This window comes from Balaenoptera borealis (genome assembly GCF_965194805.1).
Source record: "Balaenoptera borealis genome assembly, chromosome: 4".
NCBI classification, from domain to species: domain Eukaryota; kingdom Metazoa; phylum Chordata; class Mammalia; order Artiodactyla; family Balaenopteridae; genus Balaenoptera; species Balaenoptera borealis.
In genome coordinates this window covers 121,512,475-121,536,745 of record NC_138861.1, presented here as the reverse complement: position 1 = coordinate 121,536,745, position 24,271 = coordinate 121,512,475, and the positions used below count along the sequence as shown (strand labels likewise).

At 37.8% G+C, this 24,271-nt stretch overlaps 1 long non-coding RNA gene across 1 annotated transcript; it reads left to right on the top strand.

The window, feature by feature from the left end:
* Positions 1-248: 248 nt before the first annotated feature.
* On the top strand, positions 249-22,952 carry LOC309627335. The gene is made up of 2 exons (XR_014243682.1): positions 249-17,913; positions 18,241-22,952. It is a non-coding gene; the product is annotated as an uncharacterized lncRNA (long non-coding RNA).
* Positions 22,953-24,271: the final 1,319 nt, after the last annotated feature.

Here is a 24,271-nt window from a genome sequence, read left to right as displayed (position 1 = left end):
GTTAGAAAACTCCAAACACATGCCTGTAAAATAACTGGAGAATCTTATATAACAAAGCAGTTGATGAGAATGTGTGATGCGCTGTCAACTGAATGTATAACAGTACAAATGAGATTCATTTCAGCTTAGATAGATGGGATATGTCTTGTAAAACAAAAGATATTCCACAGAGGAAAAATTTGGTAAACACCACAATGATCACAGTGTTTGGAAAAGCAAAACTATCTGGATACACAAAATTTTACCTGCACCTATTTTTGTTGACATCAGCCTATATTAGTCTTATTAGTCTTAGCTTATAATAATCCTAACAAACGTTCAGCACTTATTATAGCCAGCTCGACATTCAGTCTTAGATTGCCTTCAGAAAGCAAAGCCTGACACAAAAGCTCATGGGCTGCTATTTTACTAAGGAGTGCAATCCCAGGGAGCAATAGTGCGGGACGAAGGCAAGGAGGTAGTCCCCTCTAAGTGGAACTGATGGCTTAATGGTACTGCATCATCTTCCCAAACGTTTGCATCTTAGGACAGTCTTTCCAGAAGGAGAAAGGAGAGAGATTTTATCTTAGCCCGCATCTTTCAATTGTCAAAGATTGCCACAGAACTCATTACTTCCCCCACGTTTCTGGGCTGTGCATGTGCGGGCCCGGAGCCGTCTCCCACAGGTCCCCCCTCCTCAGCATCAAGAGGAAAAACCCAGTGCAGACCAAGAGGAATGCACTGGGTGCAGGCCTTAGGGAGGCCCCGTCAAGGTGCACCTATGTGAAGTTGATTCCCTTCCAGCCGCTGCACCTGCCCAGGACTGATCACAGCTGGGACAGGAAAAAGGTGAGCCAGGGGTGGGGATCTGGAGTGGTACCTGGAGGTGTCTGATCTCACTCATCACTTCATTTAATTCTCCCATCAGTAATACAGACTAGGTGCACGGACATCCCCACTTTACACATGAGGAAACAGAGGTTCACTGAGCCTCAGAAGCTCACCTAAAATTACGTAGCTATTAGCAACCCGTAATTGAGAAATTTTAAGCCCATTCTATTATTATCAATTGGTCGATTCAGCCAGGACAACATATTGTGTTTCCCACAAACATAAGTGTAAAAAACATAAACACATGATCTCATTTAGTGAAAACAGAAGTTCTTAACCTGACCTTCCCAATTATCACATGCCTGAGAGTAACTATAACATGAGCAGACACCAACCTCTTGCCTGCCCCCCAAACCCACCTCACTTCTAATAATTCAGGACAGAAATAAATTCTAAAGAGATGTGTGTCTCTCTAAGAAGGATGGAACACAAACAAAACAAAACACTTTTCTATTCAAATAAAGACCTTAATGGCAAGGTGACTTGGTGTGGCACAAAGGTAGGTGTGTAGAACAGGAAGAGAAGGAGAATTACAAGTTGAAGGGATAACAGACGACATAAAGCATCATCAATCAAGGTCATATGTTGTAAGTTAACTGTGCATTCTTGGAGGGCAGGAGCAGGTCTCTTTCATCCTCATGGCCCCATTGCCCAGCTGAGTACAGGGCACCTAGCAGGTGCTCATTCATTTATTCTTTCAGTCAATAAATATTTACTGAGAATCTCCTATATGTCAGGCACTGTTCTATGGACTGAAATACAGCATCGAACAGAGCTGACAAATTTCTTGCCTTCATGGATTCTACAGTCAAATGAGAGCAGATGTTCAAACTACAAAAAAATATAAGCTAATTTCATGGGGTAATGTGTTAATAAGCAAATAAAGTAAGTATTTGGTAGGCTAAACTGAACTTACAGAGTTAAGGTAGAAGGGAATGTAGAACTGTTATCTGAAGGAGACAAAAAAAGGCTTAAAATAGTCACTAGTGTATATGTTTTAAGACATCAAAAAAAAGGGAGTAAGTGGTTCAACTCCTCTGAGCTGTTGTTTCATTACCTGTAAAATGAGGATAAAATCAACTTCACAAGATTTTTAAGGATGAAAGAGATACTATATGTGAGATTATTTTCTAAAATACAGAAACAAATATTAGCTGTTGTTATGACTCTGGTATTGTATACATCTTTTACTCTTAAAACATGTCACTTTATAGATTTGTAAGAGCCACATACACACACACACACACACACACACACACTTTTTTCAGAGGAATAGTCTCTCATTTCACAAACAAATTAACTTCTCTCTCATAATTGATCCATTTGAGAAATTTTTTAAAAGAGAGAGAAAAAATTCGAGCAAATATTTCTGCAAAGCAATGTAACCAGAAGTCAAACAAAACATTGTTAAGGAAGTTATTTCAGTAAAATCAACCCATCCCATTCACGCATCTCGATTATTTGAAGGATGAAACTCGATGTCACATAACCGACAAGACCTTGAGAGCTTAGGACTTGAGGAAAATACTCAATTGTCATGCAGCTCTAGTCACATCTGTTTTCTTATTAGGCTCCATAAAACAAAGAGATAAATAGCATTCACAAATGACAGCTGTTTTTATGTTTTATTATCTGTTAAAAATTTATATATATATATTTTAAGAGAGAAAAGGATGTACTAAAAGTCAAAAGTTTGGCTTTATAGACACTTAACAGCATCTGTCTAGAAAAGAAGAGAAAGTTGAGTCAAAATTTGAGATTTGCAAAACAATGTAGTGCTCTGTGTGGTGCATTGAATAGGTAAATCACTGCATTCATACTCAAAATGCAGCAACCTCCGTTGCCAACATAACTTCTCCTATTTTATAACTGAAGTTTCTTGGGAGAAGTGCAATACATTCTAGGTACAATTTAGCTGTGTGAATACTTGCTAATAACGGACCGCTCTTAATCTGGGGCCCTTAATCGCACTTAAAGTGTTTTTATTATGAGAAGTGATTAAGTACAGAGCACTTACTACATTCACAACACAGTAATTATTTGCATTCAAGTCGCTAAAACTGAAATTTATATGTTGAAGGATGGCACGGACCTGATCATCCAAGTTTACAACTTGAAATGCCATACATATTTGCCATGGTACACACTTAGTAATTGAACAAATTATTGCCTTCTCCTTTATTTTCCAGGCTCGGCTCAAACATGAAAAGGAAATTTGACCTGCATTTAATGACCAGCTCTATTAACAATTTTGTCATGGTACCTGCATCCTAGTTCGACCCAAATGTAATACTTGACCAGCACCAGATGCCACAGCCTTAGTTTCATTAGCATGAAAAGGCATGCGTGGCAGTTGTTAACAGAGACTGCTTAAATAACTACATTTATGTAGTTTTTCTAAAAAAAAAAATCTGTGTCTTACTCCGGAGAAGATTTGAAGCAGAGCTAATATAAATCATATCAACTGAAAAATTCAACATATGTGAAAAGTACTCCATTCCCTGATACGGTCAATATGGAATAATTTATGTTTGTCAACAGCATTTGCTAAAAAAAAATTACAATTAGATGTCATTGTTAGATTCTCTTTTTACTTGTTTCTTGTGTGATTTCCCCTTTTGATCTCATAAGAGCTTACGAGCCTAATTTAACATTGAATTATACCTAAAGAACTTTCATATACATCTGTCAGAACTGTCCATGGATAATAGAAGAGAGTTAACAGTAAGCTCACTACTATCAACACCACCACAATCCCACCCCTTTCCAAGAACTTGGAAACAAGTTTGCATTCTGGGAGAGAGAGTATGTAATAAATATAAAATGGATTGGAGATGGCCAAAAGAACTTGATTGTAACCTAGTTTAAGTATTATATCTAAATGGGAAAAAAGCCAGTTGAATAGAGTCAGGTCAGTCACTGAAGCCTAGGATAAAAAGAGGCACAGATGTAGATATCTGTCTATTATAGGATTTTAAAACTAACCTCCTCTCATGCTTTCTATTTCTCAAAGAACATGACCAGACGGAGAGGTCATGAGTGGGTATTCAGTAAAAAACAATTCACTTGCACTTTATTCACTGTAAAATAACGCACTGGTATTCTGCTTTTGCGTATTAGTCTTCTGTGAGCTTTGTTAGCATGAATTAGGATCACTGAACTTGACCTGCTCTAGGCCAATGTCGTTTCTGAGTCAGTCAGGAAGGGGACAGACTAAGACCTCACCACTTTTGCAGGCTCTTGGGAAACAATTGTTTTTTTCTTGGTGAAAATCTAACTCCACTCCTTAATTTTTTATTCAAACTTCTATAATGATAGAAAGAAGTAAAAGCCTCAGAAAAGAAATTTCCTACACTTTATACTTATTAATCCCAGATTATTTTCAGTAAAATTGACTGTTTTACAAAGTAAGTTCCTGAAATTTTAGGACAGGCCACCTAGCAGAGAGGGTTGTTGAAATAACAACTAGAGTCTGGTCACTAGACCCAGAGTTCTCCAGCATGGCACGGTGCCTATGCATCAGGGGAGAAATGGCATTTTATATTTCTCTAAAATCAATCCACATCTCCCCCAAAAGTCTGCCTTTCCTACACGGTGTGCAACTGTGAAGACAATAATAGCAACAACAGTGATCATGATAGCTAATATATGTGGGTCTGTGATATGTGCCAGTCACCTAGCTTCACATATATTTCGTATACATTTAACAAATACATGTATTTATACTCATCTAATCTTTGCAATAATCCTATGATATAGGTATTATAATCTCTCCCATTTTGTAAGTAAGGAAGTTAAAATTTTGATTGCTTCAGTAATTTACCCAGTATTATACAACTAATAAATGATGAGGCTGGAATTTTAGCCCAATTCTTTCCAAATCCATAAACCATGCACTTGACCTCTAACCTATGTATTGCTACCAACAAGTGCATCTAAACTGTTCTCGAGCTTATTGATAATTCTTCTTATTAGAAGATTCTTACCACAATTTTTGTAACCATTGTATAAATACTATTACATATAATAGCATTACATAATAGTATTATATAAATAGTATAAATACTATATTTCTGTTTACTTATCTTGAAATTTCCTCCTTCAGAAACCTCCCCTACTTTTAAAGTTTTGGAAATATTAACTGCATATACCTTCACATGAGAATAATATTTACTCTTATCCTCTTCTTTTTCCAGACTGAAAGCTTCACCTGTTTAGTTTCACTATAGGCAGCCTCTTCTGAAATATCCCTGGCTTTTTGCTGGCTTTTTTAATCTGTTCTGACAAATACATTAGTGACAACAGCAAAAAGCACTGAGCACTGCACATGCAGACACATCTGATTTTAAACAATGTTTTTTTCTAATATACAAAAAAATGTGAAACTGAGGAAACTTGCAGGTGGATGGATGCTTTCCTGAAGGTCATCAATGTAGAAGGGGGATTCATTTTGTTTTGTAGACCACCACAGAATAGAACAATAACTGTTAGAAAGGGAGATATTTCTGCTCAAAATCAGGAAATTATCTGTGATGTTGAGAGTCCAACAGATTTGGCTCCAAGGAACTGAGTGCTGGAAGCCCTCTTTGTACAAATCTTAAAATCACGATGCTACACTGTCTTCAAGGCCTGTTCAACTCCAATATTCCATATTTTTTTTTGATGACACACAGCTTCTTCCAAGTTTAAAAACCCAATGGTTGATGCCTTTAAATATTTTTAGAATAACTGTTACATCTTATTGAATAAACTTGGTCTGGAAAAAAACAGTTCTTCTTGAACTATTAACTGCCCACAGCTTAAATAATAGGGCTAACTTCAGTAATGCAAAACAGTTATTCTTCTGGGGTCTATATTGAGTAGCCTTGTGGAAAAGGACCATGTTTTCTTTCATCCAACCTGTCATTTACTGATTGGATTATTGTTCTATTGCTTTATATGAGCTAATGTTAGTATCTGGGGATAAAAAGAATTTTTTAAAAACATGGTCCTTCTCTTAAGGACCTCAGGAAATTTGATAAGGAATATATATAAACAACTATACTAAATGTGACAAATGCAATAATAAAGATCTGTGTAAAATTCTACAAGAGCCCAGAAGATAGAACAATGTCTTTATATCTATTTAACATGGGGTTATCTTGTATATAAGAAAATTGATTAAAAGGAAAACTAAGAATTCCCTGGCTGTCCACTGGTTAGGACTTGGCCCTTTCACTGCCGTGGCCCAGGTTCAATCCCTGGTGGGGGAACTAAGATCCCACAAGCCTCGCAGTGTGGTAGAGAAAAAAAAAAAGGAAAATTCAGCCAATTTTGTTATTGCTGTCCTTTTATTACATCCTGCCTCCTCTTCCTCCTTTTCAACATCTATTTCTTTTATTATAGGTCTTGACTTCACTATATAATTTTATATTGCCCCATATAATAATAATCACTTTATGAGGAAGATATTTACATGTTTTTAAATTCCTTCTTTCCCTTTCAAGCAATTTCCCTTTCCCTTTTTTTAATTTTTAATTCAGAAATATTGTCAATATCCTTTTAAAATATAGATATATAAGCTCTCTACTCCTGGGAATTGAATTTCTGTTCTTAAATGTATTGTTGTCATGTATGATAATAACAGTGACCCTCTGATAAGATGGCACAAGCTTTGACTTGAAATTATTTTGAATTTCTACACTTTAATGAGGTTTTCTCTCCACATATTTGTTGATTAGGTCTTTCGGTCCCTCTTCTTTATCTTTCCCACATGGGTAGAAGATGAGTAATCAAGGTTTGGGGTATAATCCACAACCAAGGGGCAGGAACTAACTGGCCCTCAACCACATAACCAACATGCTCTAATGAACAAAGCTGACCAAATTCAAGAGTGGCTCAGAACAGATTTTATCATAATAAGCATTTCCAGCTTCAGACCAAATAACAAAGTTATCTGAGACTCTTGGGTTAATGTCATGTTTATCAAACATGCCTGATCAGCAGAATCACCAAATGGCATTCAGTTGATAGACCGCTCCCCTAAAAGTCAGATTAAGTAGATCAGGGGTGGGATCCGAAAATATTTTATTTTAACAAAAATCTAAAATTATCCTAACAACCAGGAAAATTTAAGACAGCTTTAACCTATCACCATAAGTCATTGTCATCTACTACACACTTATTAACTTACAGACTTCATGATATAACTCACTAATGATTTAATCCAATCCATGCCTCCTCCTGACAGCAAATACTCAGTGTACTAAAGACATTCCAAAATAAATGATGTGTACCTTTCTATATGTTCTGTTTTAAGAAAAATTGTTATTGAAGAACATAAACAAGAGAGAGATATTTACACTAGTATATACAAATCTGAAGAAAGGAATGGAAACATTATACAAAAAAAGAAAAGAAATAACAATTATGCATTAGCCATAAACTTTAAACCCAGCACTGATTGGATATACTCAAAGAATTTTACGCTCCTTCTCTGACCCACACTCACAGTTTGTTGTTTGTAGCTACAGCAATTCAGACCTTGTAGCTGCTGAGCACGTAAACATTAAAACAAAGTTTTCCATCACTTTCCATGTATCTAGAATGCCTCATTCTCAAATCAGGATTCCTCCATTTCTTGCCAAATCAAAACATTCCCAGGCTTGCAGTCCTTTTATTTTTGGAGACCTTACACCATATTACATCAAACATATTAAGATGATGCCTCAATCACATTAAATATAATTTTTCTATAAATATTTTTAAAAATTTTTATAATCTGCCTTTTGATATTATTTGGCCACAAAAAACTAATTTAAGTCACAGCTGGCTATTATTTCTCAGCAGTTACCATGCACATTTTAGGATTCTTCAAAAGGGGAAAATGTATCACCTGCAAATTGTTTTCAAATGTAAGAACTTTCATAAATAATAACATTAACAATTAATAAATGGCAGATATTTTATTGAGTACTAATCTCAATTTTGTAATTCCTTCTTCTATTTAGAATCAAATGAAGGTTTTTTGTTTGTTTGTTTGTTTTTTAGATACCAAACAATTAACCGATCTCTAAAAAGGTTGGAGGCCCTGTATGCTATCCCTTTAACGCTTGATGGCCCTGCCCCATCTAAGACTATGAAATAAATCAATTCATCTAATGTTCCTCCTTTCACTGTCCCATGTCCATTCCAGAAGTTCTTCACCTTTGGGGTAAACAAAATAATGCTCCTGGGGTGATCAGATTTGATCATCTAAGAACAGATTTGAGAGAGGATTTTGAGAGCATCATTTATGTCCAGAAATGTTTAACAAAGTTTTACAGTTTTGTTTGGGGGTTTGTTGCTCTTTTCTGAAACTTACAAAATTATTCTAGATAGTTAGGCCTCCCTGCTGTTCCCATTTGTCAAGATGTGTCAGTTCCGTTGCAGAGGAACTACACTTGGAAGGTGAAAAGGGCAAGCCAGTATGAATATAATCAGAGTCATTGAAATTAACTTGCTAACTTACCTTCTCAAGTGATAGATACATATATTTGTGAACCTGTTAGGACTCTGGTCCTTTGTGCTTATGTGCACAATTAACTTTTTAAAACAAAGCATCGAATACTTAAACACATATCTAAGAGCAACAATTCTTTGTCAGTATGAACTAAGAATTATCATCTTGGAGGACTAGGAATGAACTGACTCTCAAATCCTGAGTTGGATAAAGAATTTTATTTTTCTCATTATTAGTTTGATAATAACAGTTAGATCTAGAAGTAACATAGCACGTCAGCAAAAGTCTCCTTTCACAGTATTTGTGTCAGAGCTAGCAGCATAAATGCTGAAAATCTTACAGGCAATCCTGCTCTGCTAAAATCTGCAGATTTAACTGTGTTTAGGTAGCTCAGATAAGCTTTGAATAAGCATCTGAATTTCTGGATGCTTATGGAAAAAGAACCAAATTCCTCTCCTTTTGAGATTCACTTATGTCTGATTCTAATGCATTCATGTAGGAATAACAGAAGGTCTCGCTTTACATACCTAAGCTTACCATTAATATTAAACAATGAATTTAATATTGTCAGCCATGTGGTACTTCATTCATTCCAGTGAGCAGGAATCTTTTGTGTTTATTTTATTTCCAGCCAGTAAAATGTTATGCTATTTGCTTTCTTAAAACAACTGCTGTCTTTCTCTGGGGAATTGAGGCATTTCATGGAAAAGTGCAATCACGATTCCAAAAGACTAAATGATATAAAAACCATAAAACTGTACATGGAGTCAGGATGTGGTAATGTAACAGCAGAGGAGGCTGCTGGTGACAGGCTTTGTTTTCCTGCTCTAGTTAAAATCCAGCTACTGCTTCCATTTGTTTATATGTTGGATTCCTGTTAACATTGATTATATGCTGTTACTTTCCTTTCCCAAATTAAAGCTGCAAGTTGAAAAGTTGCACACCACTACGAACGTTTACTTCCTCATAATTGATTTGTTTGCGATCAGAATAAATTGTCACTTACCTGGTGAGCATATGTGGTTCATGAGTCCAAAGGACACGTTTCTAGAGAAGATGTTTTCTGAGTCTCTAGAAAAATTAACAGACATGTCATCTTCTTTTTAAAAAATCAAAAAATATGGCTGCTCAGACAGGTAAGGTGACCAACAGTAATAGTTTAAAACAAACTTTAAAACCAGTTTTTTTAAAACTCTAAATATGTTTGCCACTAAAAAAAAAGAACCAAAAAAATTGAATAATACGTTTTAACCTTCTACTGCCTTCCAGGCACTTTTGCTTCTACCCACACTCCTTCACTTCATCCTCACAACTTTTTGTAGGAAGTAGTGTTAGAGAATCGACGACCGAAACCGCCCGCCTTGGCCAGGCACGATAATAACCGATAACAACCGCCTGCATGAGTTGTCTCACAACAGGAGGCCTCAATGAGGAACACGGTGCTGCCACGGAAAACTAACCGGAGAATTCAGGAGGAGCCAAAAGGAGGGAGCCCACCGCCCAGAAAGCCTCACGTTGGAACCCGTCTTGGCTGAGACGCACGAATGCGTCACCAGGAAGGGCCCTGGGTCAGCGTGATTGGCCAGACTCCACCTGGAAATTAACGTCATTTGCATAAAACCTGAGACTGCGAGCCCTGCGGCAGAGCAGTTCTGCTGGGTTCCCTCACCCTGCTGCTCTCCACCTGGGCGTCCCTCTCCAATAAAGTCTTTTGCTTTGTCAGCACGTGTGTCTCCTCAGAGTGTTAGATGAGAGCCCACTCTCAGGCCGCGGAAGGGGTCCCCCCTTTCTGGTAAAAGTAGATGCCTCCTCTTTTTTTTATTGGTGAGGAAACCCAGGTACATCATAACCTTGAGTAACCTGCCCAAGGTCACACAGGTGTTAAACAACTGACTTGGGATTTGAATCTGATCTCTATCATTTAAAAGACACTGCTCATTTACTAAACAGGATCTCTACACAAGAGAATACATAAACTTGTTTATCATGAACACACTTCCCGCTTTCTGCAACTCTACCTCGTGTCACAGTTCACAAAATGCTTTCTTCTGCCATTAGTGAACTTAGATCCTTTAACCTCTTTACTTCTCAATACCCTCATCTATAAAATGGGGGCTTGCATAACCACTTCAGTGGGCTATGGCGAGGATTACATAGGATGACATATGTGGAGTGACCAGCAGACCATTCTCCACATACCCAGAACTGTTTCCCATTGCCCCCTCATAACTCTGTCTGCACCCACCAACCAAGGGAAAGGTCTAGTTGGCTGTTCTACTTTTCCTTTTTTTAATGCGTGCTTCCTCAACATCCTCTTGAGGAGAAATGGGGAAAAGGAGTCTTTCCTGGTGCAAAATGATGTCACAGAAATGTAGGAAACTTCTTAATCTTCTTTTACCAAACTGAGAATTTTCACTTAATTAATTCACTAATTAGCAATTACTCTTCTGCATAAAAGTTTAATTATATAAGAGAAAGCGTACCTGGCACATAAACAGCCTATTTCTAATGCAGGATTATTTGTTTAAATACCTTGGCTTATCTCTAAAAAGGTGTATGCAAAAATAACCACTTTTAAAATATTTTAGGGCTTCCCTGGTGGCGCAGTGGTTGAGAATCTGCCTGCCAATGTAGGGGACACGGGTTCGAGCCCTGGTCTGGGAAGATCCCACATGCCGCGGAGCAACTGGGCCCGTGAGCCACAATTACTGAGCCTCCGCGTCTGGAGCCTGTGCTCTGCAACAAGAGACGCCGCGATAGTGAGAGGCCTGCGCACCGCGATGAAGAGTGGCCCCCACTCCCCGCAACTAGAGAAAGCCCTCGCACAGAAACAAAGACCCAACACAACTAAAAATAAATAAATAAATAAATTTATAAAATATTTTAACTGTGAACTTTATAAAAATTTTTAAGCAGAGATATAGTGTTTTCATCACAGAATGTAATAGCCAAAATTTTATATGTTTACACATAAAGTAAATTAATAGTTTACTGAATTTTATTTTTAAAGGACTTTTGTTTAATACATGAATTTAAGTTTACTTCCTAATTGACAAGCCAAGCAAATGCTACAAGACAGGCTAGAACTGCAGTTTAGAGAGGACATGGGGGCTTTGCTATTTTCAACATCCTCAAGTACAGTAGTAATGAAACAACCACGTCAACTGGGTCTTGCCTAGCACGTGGTTATTTACGAAAAAACAAAAAGTGTTTATACACACATTTGATTGCTACTAACCACCTTAAGGATAGATATTATACCCTTTTGTAGATTAAAAAGCTGAAGCCCCCATAGAGTAGGTGGCTGGCTCAAGGTTACATAACTGGCAAATAATAGAAATGGGAATTAAATCAGTTCTTCTGTTTCTAAACCCCTCACTATTTCCAGCACATATACTAAAAGTAAAACAAGAAGCCATAAGATATGCCAAGTGAAACATCATTATTTTCATTGACCTCCAGTAGTAACAAGTTAATAATAATAAATGTATTTAATTTATTGTGTATTTATTAAATGCATTTATTGAATTAATTATTTAGTGCTATTAAATAGACTAATGATCATGAATTGTTACCTTACCTGAATTGTTGAAATAATTTTAAACAAATTAACATTAATAATAACTTAATGACAGAAAATATAAAGGAAATTCATGAGACCTCTCTCTTTTTTCTTTTTTTTTTTTTCTTTTTATTTTTATATATTTATTTATTTATGGCTGTGTTGGGTCTTCGTTTCTGTGCGAGGGCTTTCTCTAGTTGTGGCAGCAGGGGCCACTCTTCATCGCGGTGCGCGGGCCTCTCGCCATCGCGGCGTCTCTTGTTGCGGAGCACAGGCTCCAGACGCGCAGGCTCAGTAATTGTGGCTCACGGGCCCAGTTGCTCCGCGGCATGTGGGATCCTCCCAGACCAGGGCTCAAACCCGTGTCCCCTGCATTGGCAGGCAGATTCTCCACCACTGCGCCACCAGGGAAGCCCTCTCTTTTTTCTTAATTCTTGCTCAAAATTTTATCTTAGGAAGTCCAGAAGTTGTTATTCCGTTTGAAGTTTCGAGACCTTTTTCAAATGAGTAATCTTCACTTCCAACCAACTTGGGCCTATATAGGTCAACAGCTTCAGCTTGATTCCCAACTCGTCGTTACCATCCCCTACAATTGTGCCTATGCAACCTACAACTCTAAAAACCCTCTCTATCCAGGATGCTCTACCTCCCAGCTCCCTCCCACCCTTTCTTTGTTCACACTTCTCTGTGAACTTCCTCAGAGCCCTGACCCCTCTATCCTCCCCCGAGTGTCTACTTTCTGGTTTCTCTCTCCCCTGTCCAACCTCAGTCCTCACTGTTCATGGCTGATCATGTATGTTCTTATTCCAAAACACTCCTTTGCTCACACCCATAAACTTCTGCTGTGTCTTCTGGCAGAACACCAAACTCAAATTAGCGGTATTATCTGTGCAGCGAAATGAGTGCCTCTGAGGAAATCATACCACGTCCTACATTCATAATATCTCCCCTTAGCAAAGCCTGAAACACCAGCTACTAACACTTTTACTTGACTGATTTCCCCATCTTCATCTCATTTCCTCCAGGTACAGCAAATGGTTCCCACTAAGATTATTGCATCATGCCTGCCCCCCAGTCTCCCTGAAATCTTACTCTATGAGCCAGCAGCCTAAAAATAGGATGGATGGATAGATAGATAGATGATAGATAGGTCGATAGATAGGACGCGCTTGATTCTCAGTTCCCTTCAGAGTACAATACACTCTTTCTCTTCTTTGCTACTTAACTTTTAAGAGTAACTGTACTCTTAAAGGTACTGTCTTCATTCCTCATTTCCAAGTCAATTCTCAACCCACTTAAAGCTGCTTTCTGTCTCCACTGCAACCCTACTCCAGAAAATCTTCAATGACTTTGTTTGTTGCCAAATCAGTGGATACTTTTTAATAGCATTGCTTAATTGGCACTGTCGATTATTCCCTCCTTGGAAAAACTGTCTTTCTGTGATTTCTAAGATTTTGAGTAACCTCTTATTTTTCTCTCTTTTTTTTAATCGAGTTTCTCCTCTGTTCACTACAGAAACTTTGGTGTTTCTCAGAGTCCTGTCATCAGCTCGCTGGTGTACTGATTTTAAATGCTTTCCCTGATTGACCTCATTCATTCTGGTGGTTTCAACTAATGCCAGTGACTCCCGATCACACACACACACACACACACACACACACACACACATCCATAGATATCCCTGGCCAGCCCAGCTGTCTTCCCCAAGCTTCAGAATCACATATTTAACTGGCTGCTGGAGATCTCTACCTATATATCTTACATAGATATAAACTCAACACATTTAAAACTGAATTTATTTTTTTATCCCCAAATCAGTGCTCCATCCATTAAGACCCCTAAATCAGAAACCCCAAACTCATCCTTGACTCTTTCCACTGTACACTTCTAATCAAACATAAAGTTTCACTAATTTTACTCAATAAAATTTTTCTCCTCCACTGCTCTAGGCTAGGAACACATACTGACTCAGTGGGATTGTTGAGAGTCTCCAATCCAACACTGTCTCCAAATGGTCCATCATTTGAAAATACCCCATGCAAACATACCCAGGTCACTTCCCTGCTTAAATCCTTGGTGGTTTCCATGGCCTTCAAAGAATCAAGACTTGTTCTCTGCAACTTTTCCAACCTCATCTCCCAAGATTTACTGAACTCAAGGGCAGACCCAGGCTTGGTGGGACCTAAGGCACCTATAATTTGGGGAAAGAACCTTCTTTAAGAAAGAAGAAACAAAATTAGACACAAAAGTAAACGTTTCTTCTGAGTAAAAAAAGAAATCACAACAGATGTTGAAACCTGAAGATACAGGTCCCTTTTCTGGAGATCTCCAGGCAATTAAGCAGAAATGTTTACACAGAAATGATTCTAGATTGCAACCTGGCCTCCTCTTCCCACCGAAAACCTCCACAACCCCCAGAAATCATCAGGGACTGTAGTGAAAGAACCTAAAGGCTGAGCTTCACTAGCTTTCCAGTAAATTCTGTTCTACTTGCACTTTAAGTTCCAACAAACTAAACTGTGTTCCAAACGCACTCCAGGCAGCTTGTGGCCTCTTTGCCTTTGCTTATGCGTTAAAGCCACTTGTCTATTCCATGCCCTGCCCCACCTTGCCCTGCCTTCCCCTCTCAGCCTCCATCCATCCATCTTGCCTACGTAATTCCTAATTGTTGTTCAACATCCACCTCCAGTGTTGCCTGCTTCACCCACACCGGGAGACTCCCCTTCTCACAGCTCTCTTAATGCCAAGGGCAGCTCTCCCCTCACATTTGCAGGGTCCGGACCAAGAGTACAAATGGAAGACCACTTGTTGTCTACCCAAATATCTGAAAGTTATAAATCAAGCTGACAAACTGTTAAATAAAATAGATTCTGTACTCCCGCTGTGAGAAATATATCTTCTAGATGTCTGGGCTCAAAGTGAGAATTCTTGAACTCCTTGTAGTTCGGAGCCAGAACCTGCCACACCGGCAGAGCTTTCTCAACCCCAGGATCACATCGACTTCTCTTCTTAACCAACTCTCTCCCCAGACTTCCTTCCACACAGCAATAGCTTCACATGTGCACATGTCGACAACACAGCCCTGCTCTAGCTCCAGCTATTACCCTACAAACAGCTATCCCAGGACCACCCTATGGGGCTAGGTGTGTGCACATCAGGGGCACAGTTCAGGGGGTGAACTCAGGAAAGAGGAGAGCACAGAGAATTCCAGATCCAGTGCATGGTCTAGAAGGGGAGGCAAACTCTGATGATTACATTCCCTTGATTCTCCAAACTCTCCACCCCATGGGAAGGGACAAGCCAAAGGAGAATGCAGAGTGAGCCTTTCTAAAGCACACAGGCCAGAGCAGGAGCCCCTCTTGCCTGGGTCTAAGGGGGGATACTGTTTATATGAATGATAGGCATCTCTCTCCATTAGACTGTGAGCTCTTTATGAGCAAAGGCTGTTTTTTAAACCATTGTTGCCAGTGAACTCTAAATGCCTAAAAATAAACAAAATGAGTAAATGAATAGATAAAGGAAGAAACAAAAGAATAAAAGCATAAATCTGGGGCTGGAAGGCCTATAAAATTATCCCCATCAGACTCCCTACTGATCTCTAGATTCTGTTCACAGAGAAGGAGCCTTTCCATCAGATTGCAAGGCTTCTTTAAGTGCAGTTCCCTGGGATGCCAATAAAAACTGCAGCGATTTGAAATATCTAGGGGGCGTCCAGCAATATGCCTTTTTACAAGTTCACCCATGATTCTGATGTACCTTGACCAGGGGTTTAAAAGTACAAATACTATTTGAGGTAACACCAAGAATCATCTTCAAAATGAAGTGTAATCATCTCTCAGTCAATAAATACTGTTGCCTGGTAGCAGATTCTTCCCTGATTCAGTAGTGAGAGAGTCTGCCTGATGTAGAGTTGGAAGGGGCAAGGTGACGGGAGGATGAAAAAGATAAAAGCAGGAGATAATAAAACTACACCACTTTTTAAGAAATGAAAGCACAGTACCTAACACATTAAGTGGTACCAGGTAACTGCTCAAAATGTTGTAGGTTAAAAAAGGAAAATAACTTTCAAAAGGCTCTCAGCTCTATTCACAGTTGGCCCTGTTTCTCTTCAGCTGGGTAAAGGCAAATAGAAACTGTGCAGTGAGGTATTTTTGTCATACGCAGCTGCAATTTCTGCTATCACACTTCAAAAACTTCAAGTAGGGTTTTTAAAACCGTGTTATTGTTATGAAAGAATTTTGTTCCCAGAGAATTCATTAATCAAAAGATCACCGAAAGGACCTTACTACCAAACAATTTGTAGATAGGACGAGTTCTGTACCAAGTCTGTGATGTTTCCTTCATTAAGTTTACAGAGAAGGGTGTTGCAACAACTGTGTGAGGTAGTAGAAAGAAAAGGGATATCAGAATCAAAATCCAATGATTCTGGATTTGGAATACTATCTTGGAACCTTGGAAAAGTTGCTTAACTTATCTTTGCTTTCATTTTCTCAACTCTAAAATGTAGTTAATAATAAAATTGTCTATTTCAAAAGGCTGTCCTTTGAGGTTTAAATACAGTGATTTATGTAAAGCACCTTCACAGCGCCTTCACACTAAGGATGTTTGGTAAACTTCCCTTCACTTTATCTAAAATACAATAGTCATACGTTCAGCGCATCACCCAAGACAAAGATACATTAAAATCTGCACTTGCCAACTTGACCTTCTAGCCAACAGTCAATTAGCTTTTTCTGTACTGGTATAAATGGTTCTCACACAACAAATACTTATCTAATCATGATGTATTTCTTATTAAGCCTTACTTTGATAGTACATAAAACCCTGAGTTTCTCACATAAAATTGAGTACATTTACCAGTGGCTACTATGTCAGACTGCTTCAATTAATGGATGTCAATTATCACATTTAATTGTAATTACCCAAAGCAATAAATAAATGAGTGTTTGAATTGAACTTAATTTGGGTTCAGACTTTGACTTGCCTGAGTTCACTAATTTTCTCACTGTTTGCTAGGCTCCTACTAGATATAGAATGAATCTGTTAGTTTGATTTAGATTTTGTATGAAGAATGTTAAGCCCAATAGTTTAAATAACAATCGATTAGTTAAATTCTCCTATGTTCTTTTAAAATAATTCACAAACCCCAAACCAAAATGTCAGGCATGGGAAACTGTATGCAAACATATTTTCCAAAATTGTTTGAAAATTTGTAGCAGTTGTCCTCACACATAAAAACAATTTTTATAATGCCAGTGTCACCACTGAGGATGATGGTATCAGTGGTCTTGATGAATTCAGCCTCAAAGTTCTTGATTGACTTTTAAATTCTTATTCATATCCTTGTTAACATTCCATATAACAGCTTCTCATTTTCTTCAGACTCTAGATCTAGAAATGCCTTCTTTTTTTCTGTGTGTGCATAAAATGCACCTAAACCTGGAACTTGGTCAAAAAAAAAAAAAAAAAGATAATAAGCTAGAAATCTATAGGCACAGGCTAACTCTTGGATTTAGTACTAAGCCCAAGTAAATAATTTAACCCTATCTGACAATATTCTTTAAGATATTATTAAAACTGCAATCATTTACATTTGTATAACACTTTTGCATTTCATAACATTTAAATAATTAACACATCTAAATCAAGCAAAAAAAAAAAAAAAAAAAGACCATGAGAAAAGCAATGGGAATTTCTGTCCACATTTTCAAGAAGCACTAACAGTAATAGATATTAACAGGTCTTTCTCAACTCGACACGCAGTCTTTGATTTATGCCTCATACGATTGGCTTTGTCCTCCATTTCTTAGAGGCTTGGATGGTTAAATCTTTACCTCAATTGGAAAAGTCCATTCTGTAAGCTTTCACGCCCAGAGCGGTCAAGCTGCTGATGTTATTTCTCAGAAGAGTTGTGTCAAATTGTTGAAAACCATTAAATTAAATGATGCTTAAGTACCTTCAAACCACTGAGACAATCAGTTCTATATAAATATGAGACATTGTCAATTCTTCTCTTCTTTTTTTTTTAAATTTAATTAATTAATTTACTTATTATTATTATTATTTTTGGCTGTGTTGGGTCTTCGTTTCTGTGCGAGGGCTTCCTCTAGTTGCGGCGAGCAGGGGCCACTCTTCATCGCGGTGCGCGGGCCTCTCACTGTCGCGGCCTCTCTTGTTGCAGAGCACAGGCTCCAGACGCGCAGGCTCAGTAGTTGTGGCTCACGGGCCCAGTTGCTCCGCAGCATGTGGGAATCTTCCCGGACCAGGGTTCGAACCCGTGTCTCCTGCATTGGCAGGCAGATTCTCAACCACTGCGCCACCAGGGAAGCCCAATTCTTCTCTTCTTAAAGGCATCCTCTATAGGCAAAAACAAGAGAAGTATTTTCTACTATAATCTCCTCAAAGTTTAGAATCAATGCAGCTGGAAATGTCTCATAACTCTCTCCACTTTTTAAGCCATAAATGTGTCAAGAGCGAAGACTGAAGAGACTCCTTTGGTGTCCATAACTCTGTGTCTGTTGTGCTTGTTCAATTAAAAGTTTATTTTTCCTTTATTTTTGTTGTTAAAGGTATCCAGGGTTTCCCTGGTAGCGCAGTGGTTAAGAATCCGCCTGCCAATGCAGGGGACACGTGTTCAAGCCCTGGTCCGGGAAGATCCCACATGACGCGGAGCAACGAAGCCCATGAGCCACAACAACTGAGCCTGGGCTCTAGAGCCCACGAGCCACAACTACTGAGCCCATGAGCCGCAACTACTGAAGCCCGCTCACCTAGAGCCAGTGATCCGCAACAAGAGAAGCCACCGCAATGAGAAGCCCGCGCACCGCAACGAAGAGTAGCCCCCGTTCGCCGCAACTAGAGAAAGCCCGCGCACAACAACGAAGACCCAACGCAGCCCAAAATAAATAAATAAAAATAAATTTATAAAAAAAAAAAATAGTTTCTGTAAGCAACATGGAGTGTAGTGTTTCTGTGAAATGAATCAGGGAATCTTGACTACCGAGTTCCAGGAAATGCTGAGTTAAATTACCCTGGTCCATTAGTAACCATGCTGTATAGTAAAAGCAGCATTGCTCTGGAGTGCTGCTAACCCACTTACTGTTATGTGACCTTTTATTGTAGCACTTCTTCACCTCACATTTTCCTTTCTTCGTCCATAAAATGAGCAGACTAGAATGCAGTGTACTTAAAACTCTAACATCCGATGATTGATTCTTTCTGGAAAACAAAATAATAAATTGATATCTGAGTTTTACTAGCTATACTGGTTTGTCCTCATTTACTTGGAATCCCAACATACAACACATAGCCTCTGGTTTCAAGTTTTAACAAGATGCATAGTACTTTTAATGTCAGCCATCCAACTTAAACTTGTAAACTAATCAAGCATTTCTCTGAACAGGTAAGAAACCAAACTGATATTCAAATGATGTAGCTATTAACTAGTCCTCTCTGGATTAAGGCGCTATGCTTGTGGGACAAGAATATAAAAGAATTTTGTAGCACATAAAAACAATTTACAAAGAAAGGATAAAAATCACATTTAAAGAATTCTTAACTGTTTTATTTTACCAAGGGTGTATTATTGATACTGAGTTCTCAATTATATAGTACAGGGTTTTTAAATACTGTATATTTCAAAGTATTGAATTATAATCTACTTATAAAATTTAAGCTTAATTCTCCCATTATTCTGGTAACACATACTATCAGATGCAGGTAGTTTTGAGTAGCAAATACATTACAATGGAGATTCAGGAAAAAATGGAATCTTTGCCTCTAACACAGCTCTTTAACCAAACCACAAGTTGCGTGAATTACGAGTAAGTATTGAGCGTATTCCCTCCCCTTTAATATAAATGGTCTTTAAATATAGACATTAAAAAGATAACCAACTTAAAATAAGCTGAATATCCATTATGCAAGGATAGTATTATGACATGAGCTATAATTATAGAGTGTTAATTTTTATACTTTCATGTACTTCAATACAATGCTGTATTAATCACATACATAAAAAAATAGACTTCACATGTTGTGTTTTGTTTAGAATAGTATTTTTTTTAAAGTTCTAAAATAAAATGTTAAGGCTATTATTTCTGTTTTGTTCCCATTCATTTATGGCTTTTCTCTTTCAAGATTGGGTAATGTGAACCTCACCATAGCCTTTCATTTAAAGTTTTGAAAAACTCTGGATTCTTTCTTTATCAGCAAATAAAGATAAGAGTAGCATGCTAAAAATGCCAATTTTACTTCTTGTCTTGAAAGGTGATAATGTGCTTTCCAAAGCAAATTTTCTTTCCTAAGTCCAAAGACTCAGTAATATCACCTTAATAATCTTTCATCTTGCATAACACTATTCTTTGAAAATATTAATTACTGAACCATTCATGATATCATTTTGAAGTTGTTATACCACTTGTAACACTTTAGCAAATTCAAAATGTTGTACAAAGAGAAATCAATATTATTAGAGGGCTATTGACCAAGAAAGATTTTTCAGAAATACCTCTATTCTAAGCCTAAGTGAGTACAACAAGCTTGAACACTAATTAGGTACTGAAAACAACAAGCTTTATTTGAGTGGAGAAACATGTCATTAGTCATAGGTCCTATGAGTGGAAAAAATTTAAGATACTTGAATCACAATATTTAAAAATAAATGCAGGTATCTATAATAAGTCCTTCATTTTAATCAGGTTTTGGTACACTTAATTGATGCATTCTTGTAGCAAATAACTATGTAATGGAAAGAGACGATTAAAAATGAGTAACATGCTTATTTTAAAACCCAGCCATTTCTATTGATGTAACAGGAATAACAGATCTTAAATCATAAGCATTGTATTGTAAATAATACAAGGTTTTTGACTTTTCATTTATGCTTCAGAACCCTAACCACATTGTCTCACTTATTTGTAATCCATCAACCCAGGTGACAAATAGTCTTCTATATTTACCCACTCAGAATATACAAGAAGCATACTGTATTAGCAGCTGAAACTACAAACGTTACTGTCAATCAAACAGTCTGGCAGAGTACCATATTTCTTGTCACCAAGAGGCTTAAAGCAAAGAATCTGTGCCTAATTCTTTTAAACCTTATAGGTCAAAAGGTTTTAAAATTATTTTTGACACCATTTCTTTGCTTTGTCAACAGGCCTGAGTACTTTTTAGCTTGTAAAGGATATCAAAAACGACTCATTCTAACATCACAAATGTATGGGTTTTAAGACATCACTTTTCACAGTAACATAATTCTGCAGGCAGATTAGATGATTGCTATGCCTCAGAAAGATGTTGATATGATTTTGAAAACTGTGTCCTAAAAGCTTGGCTGCATAGTACCTAGAACTGGGCCAAATGGCCAGTGGGTCCTCAGAGGTGATTTTGGCTATGGCCATTCAGCAATTCCCTGAAGCCTATACTGAACCACAGGGAAACATTTTAGCAGTTCTTTTGAATTAACTCCTCAAAGCCCAAATCACAAGATTCCATGCACCTTCTGATTAAAAAATTAGAATCAATTTCTCCTTGTACAGGAGCATTTGATACACATCTTTCTCCCTTGAGCTTTTACTCCTCCGTTACTTGTTTGGTATTCAAGCCACTTCAGTGCACCTTCTAGTCTATTCTAAAACTCTTCCCATTTTTCTCCACATCTCAAATACGTCCTCCTTTCAATCCTATGAACTGAATTGTATCAATGCACTTGCTCACATCCAGGTACACTTCTCTTCCTTTGATTCCCAACACCCCTGCTGAGGTTATTTTTCCGCCCAACAGACACTTTTGCTCAGAGTAGCTCAGAGAAAAGTCTTATCATTCTGTTAGCACACTGCTCCTGGGAAGCAAATCTATTCCTTGCCTCTTTTGTCTAATCTTCTCACTCTGATATCAATAAGCCACCTTCATGACTACATAGCTTACACCTGATATGTCCTCTCTGCAAACTTAGTGACTCCACTCCCTTCTTTAAAGTCTCTCTCTTCGTGAAGCTTTTCTTGACACACTGAAGAGCAATGACAAGCGCCTCCTGGCCTCACCCTGACTAAACATGAAATACTTTTCACGGCCTCTCAGTTACCACCCAAGAGGGATACACAATGCTAGTATGCGGGGTTTTCTTGCTTGCTTGATTTTTCTTTTTTTTTACTGTGTAGGTCCTTACACCGTGGGTTGTATACTCATCAAGTCAGCCCGTGGGGATGTGGTTGAGCAACTGGAGAGTCCTAGAAGTTGCACACAAGGCAGCGATGCGTCACACGCAGTCGCTACCCAATTAACATTTGTATGATGATGTTGAGGACACAGAATGATCGGGTTTCTTCAAACTCCACCTGACTTGAGGAGAATTATTCCTCCTTTTTCCATTTATTAGGAAGCTTGGCAATACCAAGTAGTCAATAAAGAGGAAGTGATTCAGAAAAGACTGACTGTAATATTCACTCATGTACTTAAACAAGAGAGAGAGAAATTTAGAAATATTTAAGTATACTATAATTAAAATAAGTCATGTAATTACACAAACATATATAATTACACAAATATATATATATTATACAATAAAAATAACCCCCCCAAATTACACAATTAAGCATCTTCTCCAAAGAGGAGGAAACATAGTTGTCTTCAAATTCTCTCTCTCCTCCCAAACTTTCAACACTTGGGAAAACAATCACTATTATAGTAATGGTCGCTTTACAATGAATGTTTTATTTTTAAAAATGCCATCCTCAATGAAAATTGAGCTTACTGAATCTACTGCATACTTCCCAAATCTCGTGTTTTTTACACATAGGTAATGGTGGTATACACTAAGCCAGAGCTTAGGTTTGTTGCTATTGTGAATGTGTTATACAGCAAAGGATTCTGTGGTTTTTACATTTCACCATGTTATATCCAAATGGCATTTTGCAAGCTCCATATTCATAACTTTGGGCTGTAATTGCTATTGTAGATGAATAATAAGTAATAAACATATTGTCCTGAAATGACTTTCAATTAGCTCTCCAATGTGCTTTTTTTTTTTTGTCCATATGAAGAGAATGTTATAATTATATGATGACATAGGGTGGGGTGGTCAATCTTACCTGCATTTGCCAGTAAGCCTTTTTTAATAATTTTGTTTCTACAATTTTATTTCTAGAGCTTAAAATCTCAGGCAATTTTTGTTTCCTAGGTATTTGTCTCCTTATTTCCTTTCCTAGATTTTTTTTAAAGAGAAAGAAAAGAAAAAAAGCACTCTATACCTTAAAAATTTAAACTAAGCTCCCTTCCTAAATCTATGGTAAAACCCATGCCTTTCACATTTGCAAATAATTTTGCAATAGACCCTTCTATCACATTACCTGGAACTAAACAAAGCAGGGACTTCAACAGAAAAGGTCTGTAGACATATTACACATAGAAGCATAAGGTCATTGTCTTATAAAAATTAATATGCTTTTTTTTTTTTTTTTTTGAAATTCACGGTCTTTTATTTATTTATTTATTTATGACTGTTGGGTCTTTGTTTCTGTGCGAGGGCTTTCTCTAGTTGCGGCAAGTGGGGACCACTCTTCATCGCGGTGCGTGGGCCTCTCACCATCGCGGCCTCTCTTGTTGCGGAGCACAGGCTCCAGACGCGCAGGCTCAGTAACTGTGGCTCACGGGCCCAGTTGCTCCGTGGCATGTGGGATCTTCCCAGACCAGGGCTTGAACCCGTGTCCCCTGCATTGGCAGGCAGATTCTCAACCACTGCACCACCAGGGAAGCCCCATGATTCTTTTTTTTTTTTTTTTTTTTTTTTTTCTTTTTTTTTTAATTTTTATTTTATTTTATTTTTTATTTATTTATTTATGGCTGTGTTGGGTCTTCGTTTCTGTGCGAGGGCTTTCTCTAATTGCGGCAAGTGGGGGCCACTCTTCATCGCGTTGCGCGGGCCTCTCACTATAAAAATTAATATGCTTTTAAAAAATTTCCTGAGTAAGGATGTTTCACATGGAATGTGTAGATTGTTTAGTGATATGCATGTAGATAATAAAAACTATCCCCCAAAATGTACAGTTTAGAATGAATCTATAAATGACTCTGGGGCGGCTTCCTTGACTTCAGGGGTGTTTCATATCTGTGGGCCTCCAGGCCCAGTGACATTTTGATGCAGTTTTAGTGGGAACCTTTACAAAGCCATGCCTTGTACTCAATTGCACCCTAGAGAGAATAGTATGATGATGAGGTTCTGGTATACCATTTGCCCTTTTACATGGATATATTTTCCTACTAAATCAAACCAATAGAACCTCATTGCTGGGTAAAGGTTGAGCTGTATTTGAGCCCGGGACAGCTTTTCCCTCTTCCTCTCACCTTTCAGCTTTCAA